This window comes from Desmodus rotundus, chromosome 12 (assembly GCF_022682495.2).
Source record: "Desmodus rotundus isolate HL8 chromosome 12, HLdesRot8A.1, whole genome shotgun sequence".
Lineage (NCBI taxonomy): Eukaryota > Metazoa > Chordata > Mammalia > Chiroptera > Phyllostomidae > Desmodus > Desmodus rotundus.
The window spans coordinates 8,844,774-8,856,330 of record NC_071398.1 but is presented as its reverse complement, the minus strand read 5'-3'; positions in this window follow the sequence as shown (position 1 = coordinate 8,856,330).

Below are 11,557 nucleotides of genomic sequence, written 5' to 3'. Positions count from 1 at the left end.
GCAAGTCACTTCACCTCTCTGGGCTTGTTTCCCTAAGTCTAAAATGGAAGGGGTCATCCCTGATCTTATTACCTCCCAGGGGAAAGGGGAAAGTACATGAAAATGACAGAAGTGCTTTCTAGAAAGCTAGGAACCCGTGTTTAGAGAAGAAATGTGAAAACTCATTTTCTCCTTAGGCAGACACAGGCTGGGCTTCCCCTACTGCTTCCCCAGAGTCAGGGATTTTTCTTCAACTTCGATGTGCATACGGAATTTTTATTGGTGCAGGGTCCAAACTCTGATTCTCTGGGCCTGGGGTGGGGCCTGAGGTCTGCGTTGCTAACGCTCCTAGTGTTTCCCGCGCTCTGCTTCTGCGACCACAGTAGCAGGGGACTGGTGGGCAAATCCAAGGCGGACCTGGCTTGGATCTCAGCACTGCCTCTTATACTGTCGGAACTCAGGGAACCAGTTCGCTTCTCTGAGCCCCACTTTCCTGCACTATAAAGTGGGAGTGAGGGTGTCCACCTTGTAGCCGTCGGTATTACAATCCGAGAACAAAGGTCATAATAATCTATGTGAAGTATTTACAAGAAAGCAGAGATCACGTTGGTCAGTTCTCTGTACCGCGAGGAGCATGCCACTGCAGTTTCTTCCTTTGGTCACTAGAGGTCACCATTGTTTAATTTCTGCGCATGGAAGGGAAGAGCCTTGCGCTTCAGAGGAGACTCTTCTGAGTGACTGGGGCTCCGAGTGATTGGACAGCTGCCTGGAACTTCTAAGTCAAACCCCTATTCCCGGGACAGGGCCACCTCTACATCACGGCCAACGGCCTAGTGGGGGAATCCGACCAATCAAACAATCACAGAAACTAACAGTGTAGGTCCACGTGCTAGATGTAGATTAGATACTGCAAATCCAGATTTGGGTATAATTCACTGCTGATGGAAAAAATTCTTAAAAATAAAATAAGGGGAGCCCCTTCTAGTTGCTAGATGGGATGCTGCCAGATTCACAGATTGCTCAACAAAGCCAATTACATCTTTGAAAAAATAAATAAAATAAAATTTTCAGTAGGTGTGGAAGAAGGCCAGAGACAGCGTAGCCAGGAAGGCAGACACCCTGTCCTCCAAACATTGTGCTTCCTGGGGATGGGAGAGGTTACAGGAGAATGAGGGGGCAGGCACAGGATCCAACCATTTGGTCATTTTGCTTTTGCTTTTCCTTTTTTTTTAATTGCTGACACTATCACAGATGTCTGCAATTCCTCCCCTTTGCCCCCCTCCACCTAGCCCCCGTCCCCCACCCTGAGATCGTCACCATATTGCTGTCTGTGTCCATGGGCTATGCATATATGTTCTTTTGCTAATCTCTTCTAGTCCCCCAACCCCTCCCCTCTGAGAACTGTCAGTCTGTTCCATGTGCCCTTGCCTCTGGTCCTATTTTGTTCATCAGTTTACTTTGTTCATTAGATTCCACATACGAGTGAGATCATGTGGTACTTGTCTTTCTCTGACTGGCTTATTTCACATAGCTTAGTATTTTCCAGTTCCTTCCATGCTTTTGCAAAGAATAAGAGTTCCTTCTTTACAGCTGCATAGTATTCCATTGCATAAAGATACCACAGCTTTTTCTATCCACTCATCTACTTCTAAGTGATGGGCACTTGGGCTGTTTCCAGATCTTGGCTATTGTAATGGCATTTTCCATTAAAAATGAAATTGATGTGCTTCCACGCCAGCATGTAAGAAGCATGGAAGTGCTCCCTCCATCCTAACACCAAGCTCGAGAGTCATCAACTACTAGATCTGTAAGATAGGTCCGGGTGCCGCGCACCCCACTGCCCCGCAAATTGGAAAGAGTGACAAATAATAGAGCAGAACCTCACAGGCAGAAACGTGCATGGGAACCAGCGCCACCGAAACCTGAACTGTGGTCCGATGAATTGCCGCAGGCTCCGTGGGGACAGGTCTGAGAGGGGACAGCTCCAGGGGCCTCAGCCATGCGGGACTGGAGCACTTTTGCGCACTTTGCCTCCCAGAGCTGTAGCAGGCCCTCGCTGTAGACAGAATAATCCCTTTGTGCTTCTGGCAGGCAGGGTAAAAGGAACTACTTTGAAAAAGGCCAGAGCATGATGTTCTTCTTAACGAGATCTGCCCTCAGGAGAAACTCAGATTTTAACTGTAGCCTACCCAGCTCCGCAACCTAATGGAGCTAGGGGCAGGGAAACACCCAACTCCAGCCAGCTCTAGCCCTCAACGTGGAGGAAGGGAAATGCACAGCTCCAGCAGCACGCTCCAGCCACGCAACGGCGCTGAGACGCACACTGCAGTCCACAGTGCAGAAGCGTGCGGGCTGGCTGAAAGACGGATCTGATTATAGAACCAAACAACACTGCGGCTCCCCCCACACCTTGCCCCCAGGTCACCAAGGGCTCAGCAACTCCTTTTACCAGGTACATTATGTCCAGCCCTCAAGAAAAAATAGCAAGGCACACTAGAGGGCAAAGGCGGCGTAGGACAGAGCAAGCATCAGAGCTAGATTTACGGCAGGGATGTCGGGATTATCACACCAGGAATTTGAAACAACTATGATTCATATGCTAAGGGCTCTGGTGGATACAACAGACCTCATGGGAAAACAGATAGGCAATGGAAGCAGAGAGGTGGAAATTCTAAGAAAGACTCAAAAAAGAAATACCCGACATAAAAAGCACTGTTAAAGAGATGGAAAATTACCTTTGATGGGTTTCTAAGTAACCTTGGTTACCCCTAAGGAAATCTGAGCTTCCGGATATCTCAACAAATACCTCCCAACCTGAAAAGCAAATAGAAAAAAAGAGTCAAAAAAGAGCAGAAAAGGAAGTCCAGGAACCATGGGACAACTACTAAAAGACTAACGTATGCATAATGGGAATACCAGAGGGAGAAGAGAAAAAGGAACAGAAACTATATTTGAATCAAGAATGACGGAAAATTTCCCCCAAATGAATGTCAGACACCAAACCACAGAGTCAGGAAGCTCAGAGAAAACCAAACAGGATAAATGTCCCCCCAAATAGGACATCGAGTTATTTCAAAAAAATTTTTTTAAATCAAGATAAAAAGAAAATCCTGGAAGGAGCTAGAATGGGAGGGAAACACCTTACCTACAGAGAAGCAAAGATAAGAACTAAATCTGACTTCTCCTCAGAATCCATGTAAGCAAGAAGAGGGTTGAGTGAAATATTTTAAATGGTGAGAGAAAGAAAACACCAGCCTAGAATTCTGTACCCTGTGAAATGATTCCGAAGTAAAGGGGAAATAAAGACTTTCTCAGACAAATAGAAATTGAGGGGGAAAGAATTGAGGGAATTTGTTACGGGCAGACTTGCCTTGAAAGGATTGTCAAAAGAAGTTCTTTAGAGAGAATAAAAATGAAATACAGAAGGTCCCACAGTTAATAAAACAAGAAAAGAATGCTTTGAAAAGTGAACCAAATAAAAACTAGCACCTAAACATTAAAAGTATGACAGCCAAATTAAAAAGTACATTAAAAGAAGAGTTGAAAAGTTAAGAAAATTTCCCAGAAAGCAGAACAGAAAAACTAAAGAGATGGGAAAGAAGAGATAAGAAAATTAGAGTTTCAGCTGAGGTCCAACATCTGTCTAACAGGAATTCCAGAAATAGAGAACAGAGAAAAGGTGGGGTTGGGGGAGGAGGAAAGCAGGGGGATATTTTCAAAGAAATTACTTGAGGAAAGTTCCCAGAATTGAAAGAGATGAGTCTCCACACTTAGGCCAATCAATTGAATTTCAAGAGCAGCACGCTGGGAAGTAAAGAGAAAATGTTAAAGATTTTCTGAGATGCGAGGAGGGAGAGCATGCCTCTTAGCATTCGCTGCAACTAGAAGATAACAATGCCTTCATCGTTTTAAGTGAAAATTTTCCAACTAGACTTCAATACACAACCAAACTCCCAATCAGGTGTGAGGCTAAAACACGCACTTCCTGCCCTGCGGGTGGCTCAGTTGATTGGAGCGCCAAGGTTGCAGGTCAGGGAATGTACAAGAATCAACCAATGAATGCATAAGTAAGTGGAACAACAAACTGATGTTTCTCTCTCTCTCTCCCTCCTTTCCTGTCTCTCTAAAATCAATTAAAAAAAAATGTCATCATAGCAAACTACTTAACACAGTAGTGAATAATATTGACATGCTCATAACAAAGTGCATACTCAGACTGTACTTTCAGGGATCATTTCTATAACTTGTTAAAGTATTGTTTGATTATTTAACCCTAAAGTTTCCCTTATGACATAACCTCATTTTTAAAAGGGAGGAAGGGACTTCAGGTTCAGGCGTAAGAAAACAAAATCATTAGTCAGTAAGTACTGCTTTTACAATCAGGAAATAGCATGCTGAGCACACTAGTTAAAATACCGAGAAAACTGCCAAAAGAAACAGCTTAAAAGAGCTGGACGTGGAGACCAGGACTAGACAGAGATGGGCAGAGTTGGGACAAAGGACAGCTGGAGTTTGATCAAAGCTTTTTAGTACCCCTGGATTTTTAAAACTTCATGCATGACTAGTTTGAGTTTTAAAACATAAAATTGTTTTTCTCACCCTGGTCAGAGAGGTCAGCTAGAGTGTCATTCTGATACACCAAGGAAGGTTGTGAGTTCGATCCCCTATCAGGGCACATACAAGAATCAACCTATGAATGTGTCAGTAAGTGGAACAATGAGCCTCTCTCTCTTTCCCCCCCTCCCCGTCCCCCGCATCTGTCCCCTTCCTCTCTGTCCCTCAAATCAATAAATAAAAGAAACTTATAATTTTTTTAAAAGATTTTATTTATTTCTACAGAGGAAAGAAACAGAGGGAGAGAAACACTGACGTGGAAGAAAAACACCAGTTGGTTGCCTCCTCCATCCCCCACCCAGGGACCTTGCCCGAAACCCAGGCATGGGTCCTGACAGGGAACTGAACCGGTGACCTTTCAGTTTGCAGGATGACGTCCAACCCACTGAGCCACACCAGCCAAGGCAAAAGAAATTTTTTTTAATTATTTTGAAATATAAGAGGTAAAAATTGAATGTCTACAATAGGCCATGTTCAAATTCCAGCTTTGCTCCTTACAGTGAAGCCTTAGGAAGTTACTTACACTGTTTGGGGCTTGGCCCCTCTGCATTCTTGGATAGCAGGAGAACTCGTAAAATAATAGAAAAAAATATGTATTATTATATTCTGCCACCAGTTTCTGACACACAGACCCTAAAACCCTTGTAATTTCCTAAGTGGTAAGAGGTGCCTTTTGTTCTAATGCAGCAACTCGCGCATTAGCAAGAGTTGCTCATCAGAAAGACCAAGCCATGATTAGAAGCGTGGAATTTTCTGATCCGCCCTCCATCCTCTGGGGAGGGGAGAAGGGCTGGAGATTGAGTGGATCATTGATCACACCTACGTGATGAAGGCGCCATAAAAGTTCTAGAAGAGCATGGTTGAGAGAGTTTCTGAGTTGGCGAGCACGGCCAAGTCTAGGAAGGTAGTGCATCCCAAATGCACCAGAACAGAAGCTCCTGCCCTTGGGGCCCTTCCGTACCTCACTCTGTGTACCTGTTTACCTGGCTGTTCATCTGTGTCCTTTATTATACCCTTTGTAATAATCTGGCAAACGATCACAAATGTTTCCCTGAGTTTTGTGAGCCATTCTAGCAAATCATTGAGCCCTGAGGTGGGAGTCATGGGAACCCTAATTTGTCACCAGTCACCAGATTCAAGTGAAGGGGAGCTAGACGCCACCCCTCCAAGAGAGGCGTGACAAAGAATTTGTGGCCGTCGTTACCTACCATATCATCTGAAAAATATACATAAATATTTAGCCTAAAGGGTGGTTTCCAGAATTACATCAAATTTGTAAAAAGTGCCTTGACTACAGTGAAGGATAAATAAATGTTTTACTGTTATTCTTTTATTTTATTTTTAAGTATATTTTATTGATGATGCTATTACAGTTGTCCCATTTCCCCCTCTTTATTCCCTCTACCCTGCACCCCACCCCTGCATTCCTCCCCCTTAATTTATGTTCATGGGTCGTATATATAAGTTCTTTGGCTTCTACATTTCCTATGCTATTCTTAATCTCCCCCTGTCTATTTTGGGCCTACTATTTATGCTTCTTATGCCCTGTACATTTCCCCCCATTGTTATTCTTTTAAAAGATCATGTTTGGCATCAGTGTTCACTTTAAATAAATTAGGATGAAATTCTTGGCTTTAAAAGGGTTCACCTCAAGTCCTTCTATGTAGAAAGCTCTTCCTGGAAAAGAGGGCCTGGGTCATGTGTCATTTCGCTGACATCCCACCAGCTAGAGCTGCACACTTTACGCTCACTGAGGTCCCTTCCAACGGCCCAAGTTAGACAGAGTGGGTCTGTCTGGGACAATAACCAGCTCTGTCCCCTGGGGAGGCAGTGGTGGCACCAGGGACCTGATTCCCAGGTATCAGCTAAGAGTGATGATGTCTCATGGGCTTGGTTCTTTTTTAAAAAATATTTTTTTCTTTTTCAGTTACAGTTGACATAAATATTATATTACTTTCAGGTGTACAACATAGTGATTAGACATTTAGATAAGTTATGAAATGATCACCTCAGTAAATGTAGTACCTAGCTTAAGGGAGGCTTCTGGATGCCGAGCTATTGCAGCTGGACCCCAAGTGACAAGAACTGGGGACCAACCGTTCTGCTTAACTGAATTCCTGATTAACACGAGTTCATTCCCTTACCTATATATCCTTTGGTGTGAAAATTTTAAAATTCTAAAATGGGTTAGGAAGCCTTCCTTCTTTAGCAAAGACTATCTTATAAATATAACTGGATCTTTCCTGGCTAACTTGAGGAAGCAAGGAGCTTCTGTCCTCCTTTCTTCCTTTCTGCCACACATTTTTGAACAACTATAATGTGTCACTCTCATTCTGGGCTTGAGGACAGAGAAGACGCAGGCAGGCAGCAAGAGTGGGGACTAACTACCGAATATTCCTGAGAAATTGCCTTCAGAGACTACATTCTGAATCCCGGTTTTGTTTCCTGTGGATTTACTTTTCTGACTATTCTGTGTCAGTGCTGAGGGGGAAAATCAACCTAATTGTGAGCTCTAGGCAGCAGAGTTTAAATCAATCAAGGTTTAACTGACCAGGGCTCAGGCACCAGGAGTCCCCAGATAGTAGGAATAGAGCACGGGGCTGCAGATGCAAAAGTTTGAGTCTGAATCCCGGTTTTGCCGCTTGCAGCTGGTGGGATCTCCTACACCTACCCCTAAACTGAGCATTTACTATGCACTCGGCACTGTGTTCGACACTTCCCGTGCATTGTCTCATTTGATCGGTGAGCTCTAAAAGCATTGCATAAGAAATCCCAGGAAAGGCACTTGACCTCCTGAGCCTGAATTTCTACATCTGCTAAGTGGTAACAAAAATAGCATCAGACAGGTTTGCTGGGTGGATGAGGTAAGCTCAGTGCTGGAAGGCCCTGGGTGAGGGGCCGGGCCTGGGTGTGTGCCCAGCAGGGGAGGTAGCCAGGACATGCCGCTGTACCCAAAGCATCTGCCAAGGTGCTCTGCTGGCTGGCCACGTTTTGGTTTTGCTTTTATTTTTCTTTCTTTTTAAAAATCTTGTCCCTCTTTCTTTAAAAAAATATTTTAAAGGGAGTTCATGCTTCGGTTTGGCTTCCAAGGCAGGCAGGCTGCTCCCAGCCTGTGGGGATCCTGCTGCCAGGAGCTGAAACATAACTTCACAGTTTCATTAAGACGACAGAAGTCTTCCAAGGCCCAGCCGGTGGTAAATGAGCGCTCCTCCTCTGCACTGCTTGCCTGCCCCTAGCAGGGTACAGGCAGTAAGGAAAAGAATCGCTCTGTTAGTCCAAACACCTACTTGCTGTGCAAACTCACACAGGTATCTTTCCCTCTCTGGGCCTCAGTCTCCCTTCATCTACAGTGGAAGGCTTTGCTGAGGAAACCCTGTGGTTCCAATTGGTATTAGCCACTACCTGTCCTTCGGAGCCCTTCCCAACCCCAAACCTATCACGTATGGCTGACAGGGCCGAAGCCGTGCCGTGAACCAGCTTGAGTCCTCAGGGAGGATCCCCCAAAACAAAGAAAAGCCAGCCTCCTTTGCCAGGACAGGCCTCCTGGGGGTAGAAGAAAGGGAGGCCAAGCAGCTGGGCTATTTCCTGACCCCCAGGACCTGTTACATAATTCGTGGGGTCCTTGTTCAAAAGTTATTAAGAATTTGAAGACACTGACAGCAGAATAGTAAACAAACAGGGAGAACCTTCTAAACACAGGCTGCTGTGTGACCCCACAGGTCACAGGGCCATCAACTGGCCCTACCTGGCCACCCTGGGACTTGGTGCCAGAGGATCACTTTTCCTTGTTTCTGCAGGTTTGTGGCGTCTCAGAGACCCCCTCACCGGACCCTCTGGTGGTCTGGCTGCATGGTGGCCCAAGCAGTAGCTCCATGAAGGGAATTCCAGCTGAGAATGGCCCCACTGGGTGAGGCACTTCCTGGAATAGTGTCGGGTGGGGCAGGAAGGATGAAGGCCATCTGCCCTACTTTTTCCTGGATGATCCACACCAGAATGACCATGAGGATTCCTAAGGGACTCTGCTCAAACTAGTGCCAGGTGGTGAGGGTTAGGGAGTCAGGCTCAGGCCTTCAGGGCCAGAAACTCTGGGAAGGCAACAGAAGAGCCAGAACGTGGAGGGAAGAGTAGGTCTTAGGTTCAGGAGGCCTGGACTCTGACCTTGGTCCAGTCACTACCCCCAGTGTTTTCTCTCTTTTGTTTTTTAAAATAAGTGTATTTATTTATTTTTAGAGGAGAGGAAGAAAGGGAGAAAGAGAAAATGAGAAACATTGATGTGAGAGAGAAACATCGATCCGTTGACTCCTATACATGCCCTGACCAGGGACGGAGCCCACAACCCAGGCATGTGCCCTGATCGGGAATTGAACTGGTGACCTTTCACTTTGTGGGATGGCACCCAACTAACTGAGCCACACCGGTCATGGCTGCTCCCAATATTTCCACCGAGCAATTGCCTTGTGGACCTTTCAGGATCAGGTGAGTAGGATCATGGGAAGCAAACCATCCTGGGCATTACTAAGCGCTGCAGAACCAGCTCACGTGCTTGGATAAGAAGGTGATGGTTCAAGTCCCATCTCCATCCTGTCCCAGCTGCAGGACCTTGGGCAAGTTACTCAAGCTCTGCAGGCCTGAGTTTCCTCATCTGTGAAATGAAGAATAATATTTCGAACGTCGTGATACTTCAGATCATTTAGGGGAAGAAGGTTAGCATAAGGTATGCCCTGGAAACAGACCGATTAGTTAAGATGTGGGCTCTGCCATATACTAGCTAAGTGACATTAGGCAAATAAACCTGATTGGGCCTCACTTTTCTCATCTGAGAAGTGGGAATAATAATAGAACCTATTTCAAAGGTTTCTATGAAGAGCAAGGAGGTTAATTCCCATAGGGTGCTTAGCACTACTAGTATCTGGCAGACAAGTTCTCTCTCCTCAACAGGCAACGAAGAACAGGGCCAGTCAGGAGTAGTTCGGGGATAATGTTCAGGAAGAAACCCTTTTGCAAAGTAGGGCCTTAAACGGGAATATCCTCTACTGCCCAGGAGATGTAAGGATTCTCTCTAGAGCAGGTTTGGAGAGGCTGGAAGCAAGAAGGCTTGCCTGGTCTTCCTTGTGGAATGCCAGCCTGGGGGACAACCTGTAGCCACATGCTCCCTGGCCACAGCACCCACTTCTGCTCCTCCCCGGCTGCCACATTCAGCCCAGTGGGTGCCCTTGGGCCCTGCAGCCCAGAGGACCCCTGTATCTGGAGTCCCCTGCTGGTGTGGGTCATTCCCACTCCCTCAGCCAGAGCAACCAGACCCCACAATGAGCAAATGGGTGGCTGGGCTACTCAAGAGGCAGGTCAGGAGACAGGGAAGAGTGAAGAAAAGGAAGAAGAGCAAAACAGCAAAATGGAGGGGCAGGGAAAACAAGTGAGCAGGAGCTGGAGGTGAAAGGAGATGGCTTACGTCTCAGACCTGAGGCTGCAAGCTAGTGCCCTGTGCACTGCGGCCGGCCAGTCAGCCCATAGTGGCCGCCATTGATGCAACTGGGAGATTTCACTTAAAAACCCAGATTTGTGGCTTCTGTGGAAAAATCACCTCTGAGCCTGCATTTCCTCCTAGCAATACTTTTCTGCAGCTGAGAGCCGCAAGGGTGGATGGCTGTAGAAGGCCACATGCCCTCCAGTGCAACATTGTCCCCACCATGGCCCGTTGTCTGACACTCCTGGCTGCTTCTTGTTCCCATGCAAATTCCCTACTTGGCTCCTGTAGCACTGGGTGTGTGGCCCCTGCTTTACCCAAAGAACCCCCTGCCCCAGAAATTAAGGATAGTAATGCCTCTCTCCTATATGCTGAGCAAGCTGTACAGACTAGTGATTAAGAGTCAGACCTGGCCAAGCCCTGGCTGGGTGGCTCAGTTCATTGGAGCATTGTCCTGTACACCAAAAGGTTGTGGGTTCGATTTCCAGTCAGGACACATACCTAAGTGGTGGGTTTGATCCCCAGTTGAGGTGTACAGGAGGCAAACAGTGTTTCTTTCTTTCTCTCTCTCTTTCCCCCTCCCCTCTCCTTTCCTCTCTCTCTAAAATCAATTTTTTAAAAAGTTAGGCTCCCAGGTTCAAATCACAGTTCTCCCATTCCCCAGCTGTATGACCTTGCCCAAGTTCCTGTAAATGTCCAGGGCCTCAGTTTCCTCATCTGAAACATAGGATGCTAATAATAAGACCTACCCCATAAGGCTGTGGGAAGGATCAAGGAAGTGAGCACTCACCAATGAAGAGGATATTGGGAGCACTCAGCGTCAGCTATCCTGACCTTCATTCCCAAGCCAGTCGCAGAGGTCAGACTGTACAAGGACACGAGCCTGAGGCAGAATAGCCCAAGTGGGAAGAAGGCCACCGTGGCTGGGGCACAGTGAGCCGAGGATGTGACAGGGAGATAAGCAGGGTCATGGGGGCCTGTAAGCCGTGGTAAGGACTCTAAAGGGTTCCACAGGAAGCCTTTGGAGGGGTTTTAGCAGGAGAACAGATTGCAGGGGTGGAGCAGAGGAAAGAGGGAGACAGGTAGGGCCTGTGACGTCCACAGATGACGGTGACAGATGAACAAGAATGAGAGCGTTGGAGATGGAGATCAATGGGGAAAAGGGGACATCTTTGGAGGGTAGAGTGTAATCTCTCACCTTGATCCTTGTCCTCCCTTCCCCATGTCCCTGTCTGTAAATAAGGCCAATCTGAAAGGTGTCAACTGCTCTGAGATTCTGAGTATGCTTCTGTGTTAATCCTATAGGAGGCCGAGTAGCTTAGAGGGTGGGCCTGGACAAGGCACCAACCTGGGGGTGACTTCTGGCTCTGCCACTGATTGGCTGTGTGGCTTCGAGCAAGCTCTTCAACCTCGCTGTGCCTCCGTTCCCTCGTCTGTAGAGTGAGAATGCACACAACGGTTCGTGCTTCACACAGGGTCAGCGTGGTCAGGGAGACGATG